Source organism: Sciurus vulgaris, assembly GCF_902686455.1.
Source record: "Sciurus vulgaris genome assembly, chromosome: 10".
Taxonomy (NCBI): domain Eukaryota; kingdom Metazoa; phylum Chordata; class Mammalia; order Rodentia; family Sciuridae; genus Sciurus; species Sciurus vulgaris.
Genome location: NC_136470.1, coordinates 1,859,202 through 1,879,356, shown reverse-complemented (window position 1 = coordinate 1,879,356; position 20,155 = coordinate 1,859,202).

Below are 20,155 nucleotides of genomic sequence, written 5' to 3'. Positions count from 1 at the left end.
AGAAATGTCAGAAAAGGAGTTCAGAATATACATAATAAAATGATTTGTGAAGCAAAGGATGAGATAAGAGAGCAAATGCGGGCAATGAATGATCACTCCAATAAGCAATTCAAAGAGCAACTGCAGGAAGCAAAAGATCATTTCAACAAAGAGATAGAGATTCTCAAAAACAAAAACAGAAACAAAAAAAAAAAAAAAAAAAAGAAAAGAAAAACAAATGGGAATCCTTGAAATGAAGGAAACAATAAACCAAATAAAAAACTCAATGGAAAGCATCACCAACAGACTAGACAGAACCTCAGACAATGAAGACAAAATATTTAATCTTGAAAATAAAGTTGCCCAAACAGAGAAGATGGTAATAAATCATGAACAGAATCTCCAAGAACTATGGGACATCATGAAAAGACCAGATTTAAGAATTATCAGGATTGAGGAAGGCACAGAGATACAAACCAAAGGAATGAACAACCTATTCAATGAAATAATATCAGAAAATTTCCCAAGCCTGAAGAATGAAATGGAAAATCAAATACAAGAGGCTTACAGAACACCAAATGCACAGAATCACAACAGATCCACACCAAGGCACGTTATAATGAAAATGCCTAACATTCAAAATAAAGATAGGATTTTAAAGGCTGCAAGAGAAAAGCTTCAGCTTACATATGGGGGAACCAATAAGGATATAAATTCTGACATACAGTGAAAATCAATGTTTAAAAAATGATTGTGATTTCACACTTCTAAAAGTATTCGATGCCTCTGCGATTTGACACCTACCACTTACAAGCGCTCGAACAAAGCTTCCTTGCCTTGTGTGTTTTTATGTCTTTTCCTCTCTCAACCTTTCATTTTCATTCTCTCCTCCCAGAGCAATTTCTCCTAATATATTTTATCCTTAAATATCTTTTCTTGATTGCTGTCTTATTTTTATGCAGCAAAATATGCACTTTTAGAACCAGAGCTAATACATTTACTGTGACCAGGAAGTTCTGAGTATAAAAAAGTTTTTCTGAATTATAAGCATTGCAATAATTAATATGCATTTGATGAAAACAACCAGCATATATTAACATTAGATAAATAACTTTTGTTTTGCACTGGAGATTGAACCCAGGAGTACTTTACCACTGAGTCATATCCCCAGTCCTTTTTTTAAAAAATATTTTTTAGATGTTGTTTGACCTTTGTTTTATTCATTTATTTTTATGTGGTCCTGAGAATTGAACTCAGTGCCTCACACATGCTAGGCAAGTGCTCTACCACTGAGCCACAATTCCAGCCCCATCCCCAAGTCCTTTTTATTTTTTATTTTGAGACAGGGTCTTGGTAAGTTGCTTAGGGTCTTAATTGCTCAGCCTGGCCTTGAACTTGTGATCCTCCTGCCTCAGTCTCTTGGATTTCTGGGATTACAGGAGTGCAGGCCACACCTGAATAGATAAATAATGTTTAGATGTAAGAGTCAGATTTGATTGGGAAGTGACTCCTAGCAAGGCCTGTTTTGCTCACTGTGTGGATTTGGTTATCACTAGAATCACCCTGACCTCAGCATGGATGCTGGGTCGCTCCTTCATTCTATAAATGGAAATGAAAGGGGTTTTGTGGCAGCAAAAAATAACAATAATAAAAAATTAAGTCTGAGTCCTTTCCTAGCTATGTTGAGTCATTTCCTAGCTATGTCTCAAAAATCACGTGAGAGTTGACTCGAGGGTCTGCCAGGTGGGCTCAGCTGGACTGTCCTCAGAGTCGCTGGGAAGTCGCTGACACCTTTGCGCATTGTGCAGCGGAGTGGTTTCTGGGACACCCGTCAGCAGGCCTTGAGGCAGTGGGCACACTGTTGGGGTCCCTGGCACCCACAAAGGCACCCAGCTTTCCCTGACGTCGCAGCCGGGAGAAGCCACGGCCCCTCTGGTGCCTCCGTGCCGTGCCATCATGTGCCTCAAGTGCATTTTTTGTGGACAAACATAGAGCCCCAGGTTCCACAGCCTCGTGAGGGGCCTGTCACCACGTGCCTCGCACGTGATGCGGTGGACAAATCAAGCTTTCTCTCAGAGAAGCTGCGGCTGTGCTGGTCTGCTGCTTCCTGGGTGAAGTGGACTCCAGGAGCAGAGCTGAAGCCCGGGGAGTGGCCACAGAGCCCGTCTGTACGGCAGGCAGGTCATGCCCACCTGTGTGGCCCGGGTGAGCTGAGCTGGTGGTGTGCTGACCAGCTGGCTCCCTCTTGCCTTCACTGGCAAGGCGATGAAGCTGCAGCTTGTAATGGGGTGTGGGGGGCCTGGGGTTCAGCGTGCGAGGATGCATCACCTATGTATGAGTGTGTGTGAGGTGCACACTGGCACCCAGCTTGGGGACCTTACTAAGAATCAAGGACAGCACCAGGTGCAGCCCAATGGCTTCCTGGCCATGAGGGTGGAGCTTTCCTGACCGTCTGGCCTGCACTGCCCTCCCTGCACCCTCAGGACGGTGGCGAGGAGCTGAGATTGCTCATCCGGTGTGTGGGAAGAAGGGACCTAGTCACACCCTGCTCTGCTGTGGCTCCAGAGCACCACCGTCCCTCTGTAAACTCCCACCTGCCTCCTGGTAACCCAGGACACCTGCTCAGGCCCAGAGAGCCCAGTCTAGGGTGGGCTCATCCTCGGTGGGGACATGTGCTGTGACCAGTGCTGGTCACTGGGGGAGGCCGGGAGATGGGGCTCGCTGTGAGCACCAGGTGCTGCAGGCTCTTGGCAAGTCCTCTTGAGAGGGAACATGAGCAGATGAGGCTCTGGTGCCTGGTCCCCAGCCTGCTCTCCTGGGAAAGTGCTTGGTACTTCTCTGCCTCCGTGTCAAGGCCACCAGCCCAGAGCCCACTCTGCCCTTGGATTTGGCCCCTCATCCCCCCACCCCCACTCTGCTCACCTGGACCTCAGCATAGCCTGCCATATGCAGGGTCTCCACATTGCAGCCATTAAATTAAGGTGTATCACCCAGATGGGCCAGTGTCTTGGGCACTGGAGACATTATGACTTTTTTTTAAGTTAATTTAATTAGGTAATTAAGTAATTAAGGGTTTTTTTGGTGGCACTTGAGACTGAACCCAGGGTGACTCATGACTCCCAAAGAGATCCACAGCTCTATCCTGGAACCTGTGAATATGGGGCCTCACACCACGGAAAATGTTAGCAGATGGGATTGGATTAGAGATGGAGAGGGAGACCTTAGCCTCAATAATCCTGGTGGGCTGAATTCATCACAGGGTCCTTGAGAGGGAGGCCAGAGACTGGAATCAGGAAGAAGATGTGAGACTGGGAGCAGAGGCCCGAGAGAAGAGAAAATGCCACACTGCTGTTGTTATGGTCTGGATCTGGAATGTCCCCAGGGCCTCGTGTGTTCAGAGCTGGGCTTTGGGGAAGTGCCTGGATGATGAGGGCCTGGCCTCAGCAGCGGGTTAACCCCTGAAGGCTGGATGGACTCCTGGGAGGTGGCCTGGCTGGAAGAAGTCACCTCGGGAAACCCTAGAAATGTTCATCTTCCCTCTGACCCCCACCCCTTCTCTCCTTCCCAGCTGCCTTGAGCTGAGCAGCTTTCCTCCTCTCAACTCTTCCACCATAATGCTCTGCCTCACCTCAGGTCCCAAACAACAGAGTCGTCTGACTGGAAACTCTGAAATCATGAACCATAGTAAATCTTTCTTCCTTAAGTTGTTCTTGTCAACGTTTTGGTCACAGTAACAGAATGTTGACTAATAGAGAAAATTAGTTCCAGGAGTGGGGTCATTGTTGTAACTATGTGAACCCCTGACCACGTGATTCAAGTCTTTGGAACTGGTTTGCAGGAGGAGTTTGGAAAAGTTGGAGATGCAGGCTGGAGAGCCTCCTTATTAGGTAAGGAGAACTTAATGGGTGATTCTGATGGGATCTCAGAGGACCAGAATGCCAACAGGATTGCAGACGGCAGCAACTGTGCTCATGAGGTTTCAGATGGGAATGAGAACTTTATTGGGAATTGGACTAGAGGCCATTTGTTACATTCTGGAAAATAACTTGTCTACATTTTCCTCATGTCCTGAGGCTTTCTGTGAGGCAGAATTTAAAGTGATGGACAAATTAGTGGAGGAAATTTCAAGGCAGCACAGCATTGAGATGTTGGCATAGATACTGCTGGCAACTCTTAGCCAGGTTTACTATGAGAATGGGGAGCAGAAACTGGAGGGGAAAGAAAGATTTTAAAAACTTGTAGTTTGGCCAGAAAAGAAGTGCTTGTACCCTTGGGGACAAGGAAGATGTAGATGCTCAAGAGATCAACACCCTTAAAGAGAAACCAAGTCCATTGCACAGGGACAAGAGGAAAGGTGCCTGAGGGCAACTCAAACATCAAGCCCACACCCACTGCTGGCTCCATGGTGGGAACGTGGGCCTTCATGTGTGAGATCTGCTTTCTGCTTTCCTACCTGGAAAGTTGTTTCCCTAGATTCCCGTCACCCTTCTTAGCTGCCCAGGCAATCAGAGGCTGCTGCAGCCATGGCCCAAGGGGGCCTGGCTACTGCTGGAGCTGGTGACCGACATTGGCACTGTCCACGTGGTGCTGGTTTTGCAAGATGCTGCAGTTATGGGGTCACAAAGACTTCCACCAAGTTTTCAAAGGAAGGGCCTGCGAGGCCAGATAATGTGTTTCAGGGTCCTTGCTGGTAGCCCCCGAAAGGCGATGTGTGAGGCTGTAAGAGTGAAACTAAGACTGTGATGGAGAAACCAAGAAGTCAGAGACACCAGGAACATGGAACAGCTGCAGAGGGAAGCTGCAGGCAGTGAGCAGGGCCAGCTCAAGGGAGAGGCCATGTGGGCTACAGCCAGCAAGGCCACACAGGCAGGGCTCCTCCTGCCCCTGGGGACCCACACCCCACCACTGAGTGTCATGGACACTGAACGTGGAGCTCAGGACTTACTGTCTGCCCTGCGGAGTTCTGGTCTATTCTGGCCCACCCTTTCTTTCTATACCCTAGTCCTTCCTTTTGGGTGGGAATGTTCTGTGTGCCATTTTCTATTGTGCGTAAGTAACTTGTTTTGGATTTTTGGGCTCACAGCCAGAAGTTTGCCTTGAGTCTCAGAGGGGACCTTGGACTGGGATTTTTGAGAAAGAGAGGAACTATTAAGACTACAGGACTCTTGGGGATGCACCAAACGCATTTTGCACATGAGACAGGCATGGGGCTTTGGAGGCCAAGGGTGGAATGTTATGGTGTAGGTCTGGAATGTCCCCCAAAGTCTCATGTGTTCGCAGGTGGGACTTTGGGGAAGTATTGAATCTTGAGGACTCTGTCCTCAGCAGTGGGTTAACCCACTGACGGCCGGATGGACCACCGGGAGGTGGGCCTCGCTGGAGGACGCAGGGCACTGGGAGTGTGCCTGGGGAGGGGTTGTCTTCCTCAGGCTCTTACAAGCCACATCTAAGGAAAGCTGTATGAGACAAGAGCAGTCATTCAAGCTGAGAACTGACCCAGGGCTTGCAGAGACCGCCTAGCAGATGCTGCCGACCCACCCAGAGCTTTGAAGCCATATTTACTTGGCTTCTGGCTCCCTGCGGAGGGTGTTTGGACACCACACTGCGTTCCCGGCAGCTGTGGAGTGAATGGCTCTGAGCCGAGCACTTGGCAGTGACGTTTGCCCCAGGAAGGGTCTGAGCCCAGGTGGGGGAGCAGGAAGGCATGGGACCTCCCCCACATCACTGGGGCTGCAGAGTCCCCAGAAAAGGAAACCAAGGTCATGTGGGATGTGCCTGTGCCCAAGAAGCACCTGGGGCTGTCACAGTCCTCTCTGCCGACATGTCGAAGGACAAGGCACACAGCTTCCCGTCCACCCCAGGGACCCTGGGGTGTCACGTAACCCACAGCAGCTGGGAGGAATTCAGTGGTCACCAGGAGCAGGCGTGGGGGTGGAGCTGAGCGAACTGCAGATCTGAGCTTTCTCTTTCCAAATGCAGGGTCCCCTTGGAATGCGGTCCTCAGGGGTGAGATTCAGTCATCTTTCAAGGACATAAAATTGAGCCATGGAGGCCTGGAATACAAAGACCGACATCTCCCACATGCCATTGAGCAAGGACTTCCTTAGACCAAGCCTAGACAGAGCGTAGTCCCCGTAGTGTCCTTTAGCCGGACAAGGCACGCGAGCACATTCCTGAGGGCAACAACGAGTCAGAGACCCTCAGATCTGCACCATCCTGAGAGCCCCCCTTCTGTCCTGGCGACTCGGTGTCGCGAGGCCTTCTCCCTGTGTCTGTCTTCTCTTATGAGGACACCGATCAGATTGGAGCAGGGCCGCCAGATCCTGTGATGGCGCCAGGCTGATTGCATTGGCCAGGACTCTGCCTCCCAGTCAGTCACAGGCACTGCCTTACTACCAGTTCAATCCAAGGACTTCTGTTCCCTGGAGACTTCCTCTGTGTGTCAGTCAACCTTGCATGACTATAATAAAACCCCCGAGGCAGGCTGCTTTATAAAGACGTATGTTTTGGCTTGTGATTCTGGAGGTGTAAGGTCCAGGGGCTGCGTCGGGTGATGGCATTCTTGTTGGCAGAGTCCTGAGGCGGCAGAGAATCGCGTGTCACGTGTGTGTTTGTGCGTGCCCTCTGGTCTCCCTCTCTGTAAAGTCACAAGGGCTCAGTCACAGAGGCTGGCGGCCTCATGGCCCTGTCTAGCCTGATCACCCCCAAGGCCCACCAGATTGCGTTTCCATGCTCTTGACACCTCATGGCGGGGATCCAATCTCAACAAGGGTGCCATGGGGGGCACTCAAGCCCCTCCCTCCACACCACAGTGCTCTGCCCCATGCTGCCTGGTTCCTCCGGCCGCGACCTCCTCGGCCACACGCCCGCCTCTCCTTTCCTTCCTTGTTTTCTGCCTGTGTCTGTCAGATGCCCTTGTCCCCACCTGCCAACCTCACTCTCAACTGGGTTTGAGAGTGACTGCACTCTAACCTCCGCTGCCCTGTGCCTGTGCTGTGGACCGGGAGCAGCAGAGTCCAGGGCTGTGCTCTTCCACCACGACTCGCCCATTTCCTGCAGCGTCCGTGTCCCCCCTCGCCCTGGCTGCCTCATGTCACCAGGCCACACATGAGGATCCACTGACTCAGGGACGTGATGCTGGGCTGCGGGCGGCTTCGCGCCTGTTCTTCTCACTCTGAAACGGAATCTGCTGCTCCGCTATGCACTGCATGTCTTTGTCCCTCAGTTCCTATATGGCGTCTGCTCCCCAAGGGGTGGTGCTGGAGCGGGCCTGGGGAGGCGGGAGGTCAGGAGGGCGGAGCCCCGGGATGAGCCTGGGCCCGGAGCTGTTCACTGCCACATTGAGGCACAGCGAGGAGGCGGCCTCCACAAACCTGCCCTGACCCGGACCTGCTGGCACCTTGCCTTGGACATCCAGCTCCAGAACCATGAGAAATGCGTTTCTGGTGGTGGGAACACAGGTTGAGGGGCCGAGCCCACACGGTGGACCCACTGTGCGCACACAGGCTTTCTTTCCCAAGAAGCAATTCACCTGCAGCCCTGCCTGGCTTCAGCGGCCAGGCTGTGTCACGTCCAGCAGACGTCCTGCGAGCTGCAGGGGAAACGCTAACAATGAGACCTGAAGAGGGAGACTTGTGAGCAGATCCAGGAGCTCAGGAAGACAAGGACGGGTCTTCCTCACCATGCACTAGAACTGGTCAGCATGAGACAAGGTGATCTAGAGTTGTCATGGCCCTGGGGACTTGAAAGTCTGATGTCATGCTGCTGTGAGTCAAAAGTCCCAGGGGTGGACCTGGGCTCTGGAAACTTCTGGGAATCCTCAATTGAACTCTAAGAGGACCCACTCTGTCCCTTGAGTGTCCCCATCCCCTTTCCCTATCCCGTCAATAAACTCATACCTGTTACTCTGAGTGACGTGCCTGGAATCTTTCTGACTTGATCACAAGAATCAGGGCTCGAAGTGTGGGCGCTTCATGCTGCTCAGTTTCCCAGGAGGCCCCAGCCCGTAACGACCGCCCAGGCTGCCGTGCTCTGTGCAGCCCAGGCACGGCCACCTCTGGAGCCGCCTGCAGAGCCTGGCAGTCCCTGCCCCCGGGCCGCCCACCAGCTCCTACCCTGGCCCAGCCAGACAAACCTTCTGTGGAGCCGACACAGGAGGCCACAACACAGTGGTCTTCCGAGCTTTGGGAAACACCAGTGGAGGTGGCGTGAGGACCCCCACGCCTCTCTGCACTTGGCTGACATGGCTCACCGGCAGCCAGGGGCTCCCTGGGCTGGAATCCTCACCGCACTCCACCCTGGATCTCTGGGGTTGCCCGCCCCCTCCTGCCCTCCTCTCTCCACTGGGGTGACTCTTGGCTGCTCCCCCGGGTGTGGGGACAGGTCTACTCCCAGGCCCTCTGCTGCCCCTGCACATGGGCGTATGCGGATCCAGCCGTGATGCAGCACAAGGCCGGGAGGGGGCAGGGCTGTGGGGCTGGGAAGCAGGACTCTTCAGCTCGTCCCAGGGCCCAGCGGCTTCTTTAACCAGAGGGAAGGATAAGTAGTCACTTTCTGGACTCTCTGTGGAGCATGTAGTAGGCGCTTAATGAATGCTTGTAGACGGATGACCACAGCCTCAAGACCTCTGCTGGCAGGCGCTGGCCGGGTGGAGACCCCGTGAAGCAGGGCAGGATTGCGTCTGTTTGCTTCTCTGGGAGCCATGGACACGGGGCTTGACCCTCAGCCACCACCAAGTGCAGACTTGGAATGTGCTTCTCTGGAAGATGAGCCCCAGCGGCCGCGTCAGGACTCTGCGTTCCTTGCAGATGTTTTTGGGCAAGGAGACACATGCGTGGTCTCCTGGAAACCCCGGGCTGGCCCAAGGCCGCACGGAGGTAGCTCGACCTAGGAGGGTGGGAGGGGGCTTGTGGGGCCACGCTTCAACCCAGACGTGGGGGCCGCTTCATGCTCCATCAGACACAGCCCACTGAGCCGGCCAGGAGCAGAGGCAGAGCGCATCAGCTACAAGGAAAAGAAACAGCCGTGATGGTCGTAATGGTGGCAGGCAGCTAGCAGCCCCGATCCAGGGGAGGCTGGATGGCCGCGCCGCACGCCCGGCGAGGCGCGGCTCCCTGCTCCTCCCAGACACCCTCGCCTGGCCCTGTCTCGGGGACTTCTGTCCTTCACTCAGTGAGTTCAGCCTGTGCCTCGCATTCACCCGCCCTTTCCTGTTGGAGATGATGTCAAGGACCCCCACGGCCTGGGTTGAGGTCCACCTCCCTTCCCAGGGCCTCCCAGGACCCTTGCCCAGGGGACAGGGCTGCTCCCCAACAGCCCAGCAGAGCGCTGCTGCAGAGACCAGGAGGTGGGTGCTGGCTGTCCAGCACCACAGGACAGGGGTGCCCAGGGCTGGGAGGGCCAGCCCAGTGCACCTGCCCACATCTGCTGCATCTGGCAGCTGCTGTCCTTCTCCACAGGTGCTGCCCTGTAAAACCTGTGTTCCCCTCAGCCTCCCTCCCACACAGCCCCACTTCTGCCCCCCAAACCTGGGGCCGCCTGCGAGCCCACGTCCCTATGACTCTGCCAAGTGGGCTGCTCGCTCCCCTCTCCTTCTCCTTGCCCATTTGCCATCGGTGGGACATGGGAGGCCTATCCTGTGCCGGGCTGTGCCCCAGACACCCCTGACCCAGGGCCCCGAAGGCCCAGGCCCCAGGGCAAGCCTGGGGGTCTGCACTTGGGGTACATGGTGGGCTTGGAGGAGGTGTCCCTGCCCATTGGCATGCCGTGGACAGTGATGGCTTGGAGGATGCAGGTAGGCTGGGCAAGGCCCTGGCAATGCAGGACGCCATGCCCACAACAGCCACAGGGAAGGGTGGTGGGCCGGGGCCCGCCCTGAGGAGGCACCCCATCTCAGAAGAGTCATGCCCCACGGACGCTCTGCTTTTCCCTCCTGTGACCTGGCCGGGGCGTCTGACCCCTTTCCTGCCCGCAGGCCTGCGTGAAACCTGCACCATGCACCCTTCGCTATCTGCGTGACAGGCGTGACTCTGCCCCTTCACAGATCATCTGTCGGCACGAGTGACTCAGGGACGGGGACAGAGACTTCTGGGTCTGAAGTCGGTCTCGGGCGGACCTGTGCACCTGCTCGCTCCTACTTACTCCTGACTTAAGAAAGTACACGTCCCAGTGCTCACAGAGGACGTGGCTCGGCTCCCCAAGGTGCGCCAGCCTTAAGCCCGGATACCTGACCCTGCGCGCAGCTGGCTCTGGTCTGGGGCCCCGGACGTGCGGCCTGTGGAGGAGACACACACGGGTGGGCTCAGGAAGCGGCGGTGCCGGTGCATGGCGGTGCTGGCTGGGCAGGAAGGCGACTATGAAGGGGTGGGTCTGAGTCCCCGCAGGGTGTGGCTGTGGGGTCGCCCTGCACCAGGGAGCTCCCATTTCCCCACTGGCTGTGGTCCTGGGCAGTGGCCAGCAGAGCCTCTGCCCCCTATAGCTGGTCACTCTGCACCCCCACACTGTGCCAGCCCTGTGCCGCCTCAGGTCCAGCAGCCGGCCCCCAGCCCCTTGGCACCAGCAACAGCAGCGACAGCAGTGACCGACTCTAGGATCCAGGCGATGGGCTGGGCTCGGGTGGCCCTGCGGGTCCTGCAGAAGCCTGTCTCAGTGCCCAGGATCGCCCTCCTCTCTGGAGGACGCCTGTCCCAGCTCCCGACTTACTGCCTCCTCTCATCCTTACGGCTGCAGGTTTGGTGTCTCCTGAGGTCAAGGAACGAGTCACCCACCCTGACCCTGCCTCCCAAAGCCCGCCTAGCATCCTGGTCAGAAAGGGACTGGCCACCAGATATCCAGCAGGGCTGCTCTGCGCCCAGCACCCTGCACCTGCGGGGAGGTGGCCCAGAACGGTGTGCAGATGGCTGCCCAGGCGTCAGTGCGCTGCGGCTGCATTTCCTCCTGGGCCGGCCACACGCCCGCACAGCCAGGCTGTTCCGGGGGTCCACCGCGGGGCTCCTCTGCCACCAGGGAAGAGCAGGGAGCTGTGGCGGGGAGGCTGTCCCTCTCACTCTCCTTGTTGGTCGGGCTTCAGGAGGCAAGGGTGGGGGGCCACGTGTAGAAGAGCCACCACTTGCAGCCCGGGAGAGATGGCTCAGGCACAGAGGCATCCAGGGACACAGCGGTGTGCCCAGGCCAGAGCATCTCACCGCTGGTGACTTTGAATCCCAGGGGAGACATCACAGGTTGTCACTCTAGTCCTAGCTGCAGTGGGGACACTGTTCACTTCTGTGCGCACTGGTCCCTCAGCTCCCTCCTCCATCCCGTCTGCCCTGCTCTTCCCTGCGATGCTCAGGTGCTCCTGGAGCTTCAGGACAGAGGACACAGTGTCAGCAACCACCTTCGAGGGCACCAGCTCCAGCTCAGTGCCACACCTGCACATCACAGGCGTCACATCTGACCATCTCCTGACCAAAGGTCTGCGGGGGGCCACGGGCAGCCTCTGCAGCACACGGCCAGCGCTCTCACCCTAGCAGGAAGGGCATCCTGGGAGTGGGCTGAGGACCCCCGACCACAGGAAGAAGAGGCCAGGAAGGAGCGCTCCTTGATGAGTGGGCATCTCATCCCCCAGGGCTCAGCGCTGCCTCACTCACTCACACACTCATCCCGACGGTGCTGCGCGGACGTGCATGGAGGCAGGAGTCCCCTGGTGCGTTCATGCGTGCACTCTCCAGGTGTCCCTGAGGAGACTTAGGAGGACACCCCGTCCCTGTCTGGGCGTGGTTGGTGGGCCCAGGTTGATGGACCCAGGTTCCTGCCTGCCCTGGTGAGACTTCTCCTGGTCACTCTGCCAACCCTCTGCTCTGGGGAGGAACATCCCAGCTTCTCGGCCCCAGGGCCACCTCTTCTGGGGAGGACGTCTGCCGTGCCTGTGTCCATCTCTCCCGCAGGCCTTGCTCACAGCGAGGAGCGTGGACGCCGCCCTCGCCTGTGCTCCCGGCCCAGCATTGGGGTGCGCGAGTGGGTGAGTAGTGAGGAATGAGGGGCAGGAGACCAGCGCCCCACCCAGCACCCCTTCGCTCTCTCCCAGAGCCTCAGTCCCCAATGCCACCTGGCGCGTCTGACTTCTGCGTAGCTTGCCCTCCGTGCCTGACGCCCAGAACCGACCCCCTCGGCCGCTCAGCATCCCAGGCAAGGGTGGATGTGCACTGGACAGTGAATGGCTGCCGAGGAAGGGCGCTGGCCAAGGGAGCAGCCAGAACGGTCTTGGAGAGGGCAGATGTGCTGAGTTTGGGGCTCGCAGGACAAATGTGGGAGCCCAGATGAGTGTGTTAACAATGGACACCATTAAAAAAGGTGTTTTAACCAACCAAGCGAATTCTCTTTGTTAAAAGGAGCTGTGTATCTGAGCCACAAAATTTACATGTCCAGAGCGGAGGGCTGCTGAATCGGCAGCCTCCCCAGGGGACCACACAAGGCTAGGTTGCTCTGGAGGCTGGCAGGTGTGTGCAGCCTTGGGGAGCCCTTGCAAGACCGTCACTCAATAGCCATTTAAAACAGATACTGCCAGGCATGGTGGCACAGGCCTGTGGTCAAGCGGCTTGGGAAGGTGAGGCAGAAGAATTGCAAGTTCAAGGCCAGCCTCAGCAACTTAGCGAGGCCCTGAGCACCTTAGTGACATCCTGTCTCTAAATGAAAAAAGAGCTGGGGACGTGGCTCAGTAGTAAAGTGCCCCGGGTTCAATTCCCAGTACAGAAAAGTAAAACCCGCAGATATCCACAGCTCATTCCTGGACCTTGGAAACAAGCCGAGGGCCCTCAGGACAGGCTGGCGTTCAAGGAGAATGCCCCCGGCCAACGTGTGCTGGACTCTGGATGGACAGAGTCCGTGAGGCAGGATTTGCTGCCGATAGTCTGTAGAGAGTCCCAGGCTCAGAGCTGGGCCTCAGGGCCAGGGTGCAGCATGGCCGTGCCCCGCTCTTCAAACCCAGCCCAATAATGCCGCTCCTGCTTGTAGGGCCTGTGGGGTCTGCCGGCCCCTGTGGGGCTGTTCTCCACGGTCCTGCCCTGCGTCTGCCAGCTGTGGGCCTCTTCAGGAACACTTGAGTGTCACTTGCTGCCTGGGCCCCGGCAGGGCTGGGCGAGGGGACGGCAGGGACATCGTGGACTTGCAGCAGGCGCAGGCTCAGGCTGGACCTGGCGGGACTGGGCTGGTGGGGCTCGCGCACTCTCACCCAGCTCTGGTCTGGCTGATTCAGTTCCTATCTTGGGTCACAAACTGGGTCAGGCCAACTCACTCCTTGTCAGTAAAATCGGGGCGGGGGGGGGGGGCCTATGGTCCATTATGGCCACCATTCCTCTGGGTCTTCCAGGAATGAGCACAGGGCAGGCCCAGGGAGGACGCCTGGCTGGGCTGGACTCCCTGAGGTACTTAGACAATTCCAATGCCCGGGTCTTGCCCAAGACCTTCTGTATTGTCCAGGGGTGAAACTACTAAAAGCTCCCAGGTCATCCTAACGTGCCCCAGTGTATGTCCTGCTGATTTAACCTGCTTGGGGCAGGCGGTACCCAGGAGCCATGCCGAGCAGCAAGGGTATCTCAGGCGTAGCGGGAAGAGGCCAGGTGTGGAATCCCACGGCAAACAAAAAGCTCACGCTGGCATGTGGCTCGGAGGAAGACAGAGGCTAAAGGAGGAGGCCATGAGTGTGGGTGCCCCAGGGCAGAGCAGAGGGGGCCGCCTGCCACAGGGGCCCAGCCTGCCTGGTGGGGAACGAGCCCACGTGCCTGGTCCTCTCTCCTCCACTCCAGACCAAGGCCAGGCTTTGGCGAAGTTCCCGAAGGTCCTTCCTATCTGCATAGCTCTGTCTCTTGTGGGAGGAAGGTCAGCGGTCAGGGCGGGATGGTTGATCCAGCTGTTGTGGGCTGCAGGCTTTTCTGAATTCGATACAAACAATTAAAAAGCCAGTCCTGACGGACTCAGCCACATCCTCTGGGTGGCCACAGTCTCTCACCTAAACCCGAACCCACAAGGGCCAAAGCTGGTGGCACGCTTGCCAGTACACACAGTCCGTAGGTGGCCCTACGGACAGGTGGACTCACCAACATGGCCTGAAGGCGGTGTCGCCCCACACCCCAGGGCGTGACTGGACGTCCTGGACAAGCCATCCCTTGACTTCTGTGGGCAGCCCCAGGGCATCTGTCCTCTCCTGGCCTCAGCAAGGCCTGGGGATGCAGGAGCTCCTGTCCTGGGCACCTTAGCACCTCCCTAGAGGCCCAGGGCTCGGTGTGGGGGAGGCCAGGAAGGCCAGTGAGGGGAATTCCAGCTCATGGCTTTTCATTTGCTGAGCGACGTCCGAGCCTGCGCACCGTGCAAGGTCCACCTCGAGGTGGGCAGGATGGAGCTGACCCCAGTGGTCCCCAGCCCACTGGGGCAGTGCTCGAGGCCCCCTGCAGTGCCCTGTGCCAGGGCTGGCGCTGAGCCCACTCGGGCAGAGGAGGGGCTCTGGGCAGCTTCCCTACCCCCCGAAGGGACTGCAGGCAGCTGAGGACGCGGCAGCTGCTCGGTCCAATGTGAGCACTCTGTAGCCACTGCCACTCTCAGCACTTCCTCTGGGACACTCCCTCTGAGCTGGTCAGCCATGGCACTACCTGGCCTGCACGCAGGGCCTCTCCCTCTGTGGGGTCACTGGGTCCCTGTCCCTTGGTGTGCAGGAACAGGGGCCTCACAGTCTCCTTCCTGAGCGGAATGCGGAGCTGCTCTGGGGCTCTCCACTGAAAGTCCTTCTCCGTGGGCTCCTGGGGTGACCACGGCCTGGTGAGACAGCATCAGTTCCTCTTTCAGCTCTTAAGGCAGAGAGGAAGTCAAGACGTAATTTCAACTGAATGTCTGTTGCTTTTTCCTCTAAAAGGTCAGGTTTTGTTGTGGTTCTCCATGGGGCTGCTGGCCTGTGCTTGCCAAGGACTGCCCACGCCAATGTCCACCACGAGTAAAGCCCACCGCAGACCAGCCTCTGCCTGTCTGAGCCTCAGGACCACATTCCCTCAGCCCGGGATCCTGCCCCAGAGGCAGAATGGGCGGCACTCACTCCTGCATGGACGGCCCAGCTCTCCCTGGACAATGCCCGCAGCAGTGCCCCAACACCGACAGGCGCCAGGCCTGCTGACCCAATTCTTCATGATGAACAACTCCAGGGCCCTCCCTGTGACCCACACCCCAGGCCATGCCACCTGGCCTCCCTGATGGACAGTTCTTCAGGGTGCCTTTGTTTGAGGTCTTGGGCTCAACGGAGGCTTGACAGGTCATTCACTCCATAAAGAATGACGCTGTGCTAACCGTCCCTCTGGCCTGTCCACAGGAAGCTCCGGCCTGGGTGTTCAGGTGGAAACCTTCAAAGTCCCTGGACGTCTGAGGTGCTAAACCCTGTGCAGATGGCCTGGCGTGCTCTCGGTGTGCAGTGGGGGAGGGCACAGCGGGAAGTCCCCAGCTCACCCAGCAGCTCAGTCGCACGAGCAAACCCCCTTTCCATAGCAGGTGGACACCGCAGCCAGGCCAGGACCTCCAGAGCCACAGAGCAGGCCCCTAGAGCCACCAACGAGTAGCCTTGGTCTTGTGGGGATTGCCATGGCAGCTCAGGGTTGGGGCGGACCACTGGCCGTGGAAGTCCACGTGTGTCTGGGGTGCTCACGAGCTGAGCAGAGCAGCTGTAAACACCGCCTGCCCCGCAGCTCCCAGGCCAGGGGCTCTCGCCCCGACCTGCAGAGCCCTCAGCTCGGGACCTCAGGGGGCCTTGCCGTGCACCCCGCCCCCCAGGAGCTGCTCCCAGGCGGCCTGTGCCTCTACTGGCTGGGCTTCACTCCCAGCAATGGGTGAAGCGAGTTAGAGTCCAGCTCTGTGCTCACCAGGTCCATCTGGTTTGGGCAGTTGGTCTCATTTTCAAAGTCATCTTTCCTCTAAACTCTGCCGTGTGCCTCTAAGTTCCTTGGCTCTGGCCTGGTACCAGGCCTCCATTGGGACCGCAGACCTCTTTGGGCCTGGGTGCAGGACAGCTCTCGAGGCTCGCTGCTTTGGCTGGAGTGGGGCCCTGGGGGTTGCAGCGAGGTGGGAAGGTGGCACATCTAGCACTGGGCGGTCTGTGCTGGCGCTGCCCTTTGGACTCCTAGCCTAGCCCAGCTCTGAGTGCCTGGCTGCATGTGGCATTTCCCCGCCTGCTTTTTATTGACTGTGTGTTAGCTTTTGCTGCTGTGACTGAAAGACCCGACAAGAACAATTGTAGAGGAGGAAAGGTTTATTTGGGGCTCACAATTTTGGGGGTCTCAGTCCACAGACGGCAGGCTCCATTCCTTGGGGCTGAGCATCGTGGCCGCAGAGTGTGGTGGAGGCAAGCAGCTCCCAGATGGTCAGGAGCAGAGACTCTGCTGGCCAGATCCAAATGCGCGCCCTGCAGCCAGGCCCCATGCCACCTGCTCTAGCCAAACCCGCCGCCTCCAGTCACCACTCCCTCCATCCCTATCGGGGGTTAATCGCTGACTGGGTGGAGGCTCTCCTGACCCAGTCGTGTCTCCTCGGAACCTTCCTGCATCGTCTCACACTTGAGCTTTTGGGGGACGCCTCTCAGCCACAGCATAACAGATTGATTGACTGATTATTGATACTGGGAAATACACCTAGAGGTGCTTTACCACTGAGCTACATCCCTCGCCGGGTCCTTTTTATTTTTTATTTAGAGACAGGGTCTCACTACATTGCTCAAGACCTTGCTAAGTTGCTGAGGCTGGCTTTGAACTCATGATCCTCCTGCTCCAGCCTCCGGAGCTGCTGGGGTTCCAAGTGTGCACCACAGTGCCTGAATCCCCACCTGCTTTCGTCAGCTTCTTCATCACTGTGACCACAGACCTACAAGAATAATGCAGAGGAGGAAGGTCCACTGTGGCTCACAGCCTCAGAGGTCCATCGGCGGTCGGCTGACTCCACGGCTTTGGGCCTGACTTGAGGCATCATGGTGGAAGGGTGTAGTGGGGAAGGCGGTTCAGGACGGGGCAACCAGGGCAGAGAGGGACAGCTCTACACCCCAGGGACAAAGCATGACCCCGGAGCACTCCCAGTGACCCACCTTCCCGGCACACCTGCCTGTGGCTACCTCCCACCAGGGGTCAGTGCTCTGACCAGGGCGAGGCTCCTCTGACCCGTCTGTGGCCTGCAAACTTCCCGCGTGGTCTCACACGCGAGCTTCTGGGGTGCCTCTCACGATGCTGTGGCCTTCGAGCGAGGGCCGCTCTGCCCCTCCTCCTTTCACCACAGCTTCCCTCTGGACTCAGCTGGCCACGTCCACCCTCCCTGGGAACAAAGGCTTCACCGCACGGCTCCTTCGCGCTGTGGTTCACATCCTCAGGTGGGGCTGCCGGACGCACCTGAAGGGGTCTGGCCCTGCAGGGAAGGCCCCAGGTCAGGGGTCCAGCGTGGCCTGGAGATGCCGTTGTGAGAGGCCTGCTTCCTCAGCTGCCCCCAAAGCTGAGCCCCAGCCGCCGGAGCCTGAAGAGCGTGGGTCACCGTGAACCTAAACAGCGGGCCCGTGTGCAGAGGCATCGCGCAGTGGCCACCTGGGGCCCAGCCGCCCGTGTGCCCTGGGCAGGGCCGGGAGAGCGCTTGTGGAAGGGGCTCGTGGCAGGTGTTCAGCTGCAGTAGCCAGGAGGGGACGAAGTCCGAACTTGTGAGTGGCCCTCAGGCCTGGCAGAGTCCAGGGGAGACAGCACTGCGTGCGCCCTGAGGAGCAGAGCTGAAGCCATGTGGGGGCCGACCTCGGCCAGCCCGGAGTCCCCACCCTCCCCTGTGCTCCTGTCTCCTCTCCCGACCTCTCCCCACATCCTCCTCCCATCTTCGTCCTCCTTGCTCCTCCTCTTGGACCTGTGGTTTGAACGGCATCTCCCAGAACTCAGTTCCTCCTGGAACCTCAGAATCTGACCTTCTTTGTAAATAGGGTCTCTGCGGACGTGATCAAGAGAGGTCGCACCTGATCGGAGTGGCCCTGAGCCTTGGGTGGGTGTCCTCGCAGGAGGGAGGCACCTAGAGGCAGAGGCCGAGCGATGTGGCCACGAGCCACGGGCACTGGGACCAGCAGGATCTGGAAGAGGCTGAGGTCCTGCTCTCAGAGCCCCAGAGGGGGCCCGCCCTGCTGACACGCCTTGAAGTCGAATGTGGCCTCCAGACTGCGGGAGGAGTCTGCTTCTCCAGTGTCCAGGCTGCTGCTGGCCCTCACGGGCTCCCAGCTGGGCAGGCACTGTCCTGGGCAGACGCCAGCCTGAGGGTGAGCCACTGGCTATTCCTGCCCAGCGGTCCTCTTGGGTATTTGCTCGTCTGCTCCTGCTGGTCACTCCTGGGTTCAGGGGGAGGGCAAGGCTCCCTGGGTTTGCCAAGAGTCTTCCTGTGTCCTCCTCACCTGCCCCTGAGTGGTTCATTCGGGACACTTGGAACCATGACCCCTACCCACTCCCACCGGGTACAGCAGTGTGGCTTCTGAGAGGGGTTCCTCCGGATGCCCAGAGCTCCCTGCTCCCCCGCTGCCTCGCAGACCCTGGGGCCCAAATCTCTGAGGAGTGGGTCTGAGGACAGCCTGGTCCCCGCCCACGGCAGCCCCACCGGCTGTGACTTGCCCTCCCTCTTTCCGAGCAGCCTGGGATGGCCCTCCAGGGAGAGGGTGGGGCCCTGGCCTTGCTGCTGCTCAGTCCACAGGACGGGAGGGGAGGGACAGTCCAGCTCCCGACTGCCAAGGGGAGGTGGGGACTAGCAGTGTGTGGGGCCCACGACACAACACGTGGCAAGAAAACATGGGGACGGAGGAGGGAGGGTGGGGGCCTGGCCAGTGCTTGGCTGACCAAGGTCAAGGGCAGGGCCTGGATGGGCCGAGCCTCTGGGCCCAGCTCCTTGGGTTTTGATCCTGAGTGGCAACCCCTGGTCACACGCTGTGGGGTTGGCTGGTCTGGAGCCAGTGCGGCCCCTGGGCTCCTGTAGGTCCACCCAGCTCCTCGAGGCTGCCTGTCCCATGGCAAGGTGACCCAGGAGAAGGGGGATCTGCTGTGTTGGAGGACGCTGGGCTGCACCCCTGCAGCATTCCCAGGGCGAGTGCTGTGCCCTCCCAGGGGAGATGGTGGCAGGAGCAGCCCCTCCCCAGGACTTGGCCACACCAGAGGCCACTGAAGACAGGATGGCCTGGAGCGGATTCTCGGTAGCGAAGACCCACCTCCCCTGGGACGTGGGGTCACTCTCTACCATGCCTGGGAGCTGGCCTGGCCTGCCCCTCACAGAAGCCCCCAGTTGTCACTCCCCAGACGACGCAGGACTTTTCAAAGGGAAGAGCCAGCTACCCTAGACTCTGGCGAGACGCTTCTCCGAACAGCGGCACTGAGAGCGCCCTGGTCTTCAGAGACCCAGGCCTGAGCGCTGGGGACTGTTCAGGAGGTGGCCAGCAGGAGGGCCTCCGGTGCCACCCAGGGACCCAGGGATGTGAGGGCTCCCTGCAGGTGTCCACCATGGGGCAGGGCAGCAGGAATTTCTAACCCTTGGGGTTGGCACGGTGCTGTGACCAGAAGCCCACGACAGACCACAGCCCTGGGGCTCCTGGTGCTGGCTGGGCTGTGGGGTGGCTGGGGCAGGTACCAGACCCAGCAGAGCAGCGGCTGCCTCATTAGACAGGTCCCCTTTCGACAGGTTGGGCTTGGCGGGAGATGAAGCCCCAGAAGGATCCCAGAGGGGTGCCAACCGCTGCACCCAGACCACCCTACTGGGCTCGAGTCAGGTGGCAGCAGAGCCTTCTCTGGAGGTGCCAGGGTGGCCAGATGTACCAGACCACGGTGGCCCGTCCTGGGTGGGGCTCTGGGCCAGGACCAGGCTCCAGGAGCCCCCCTCCCTAAGGAGGCCTGGTGGCACGCTCAGGGCCAGTCGGGTGCTTCCTCTCTCCTGCCCTGGGCTGGACCACCTTGTTTACCATGGCCCCGCCCCTCATGGCTGCTTCTGCACACCTACTACGTGCAGGACAGTGTGGCTGCTGCGTGAACCAGACGTCCTTGCAGGGAGGGGGTTTCCAAGGTAGAAGGTGGTGGGGCCCAGCGCTTCCTGAGCTCCGTGCAATGAGGGGGGTCTGGGCTCCAGACGGCGCCAGGTGGCCAGTGCACCCAGAGCACTGCCTGCGCTCGGCCTGTGAACCAGGAGC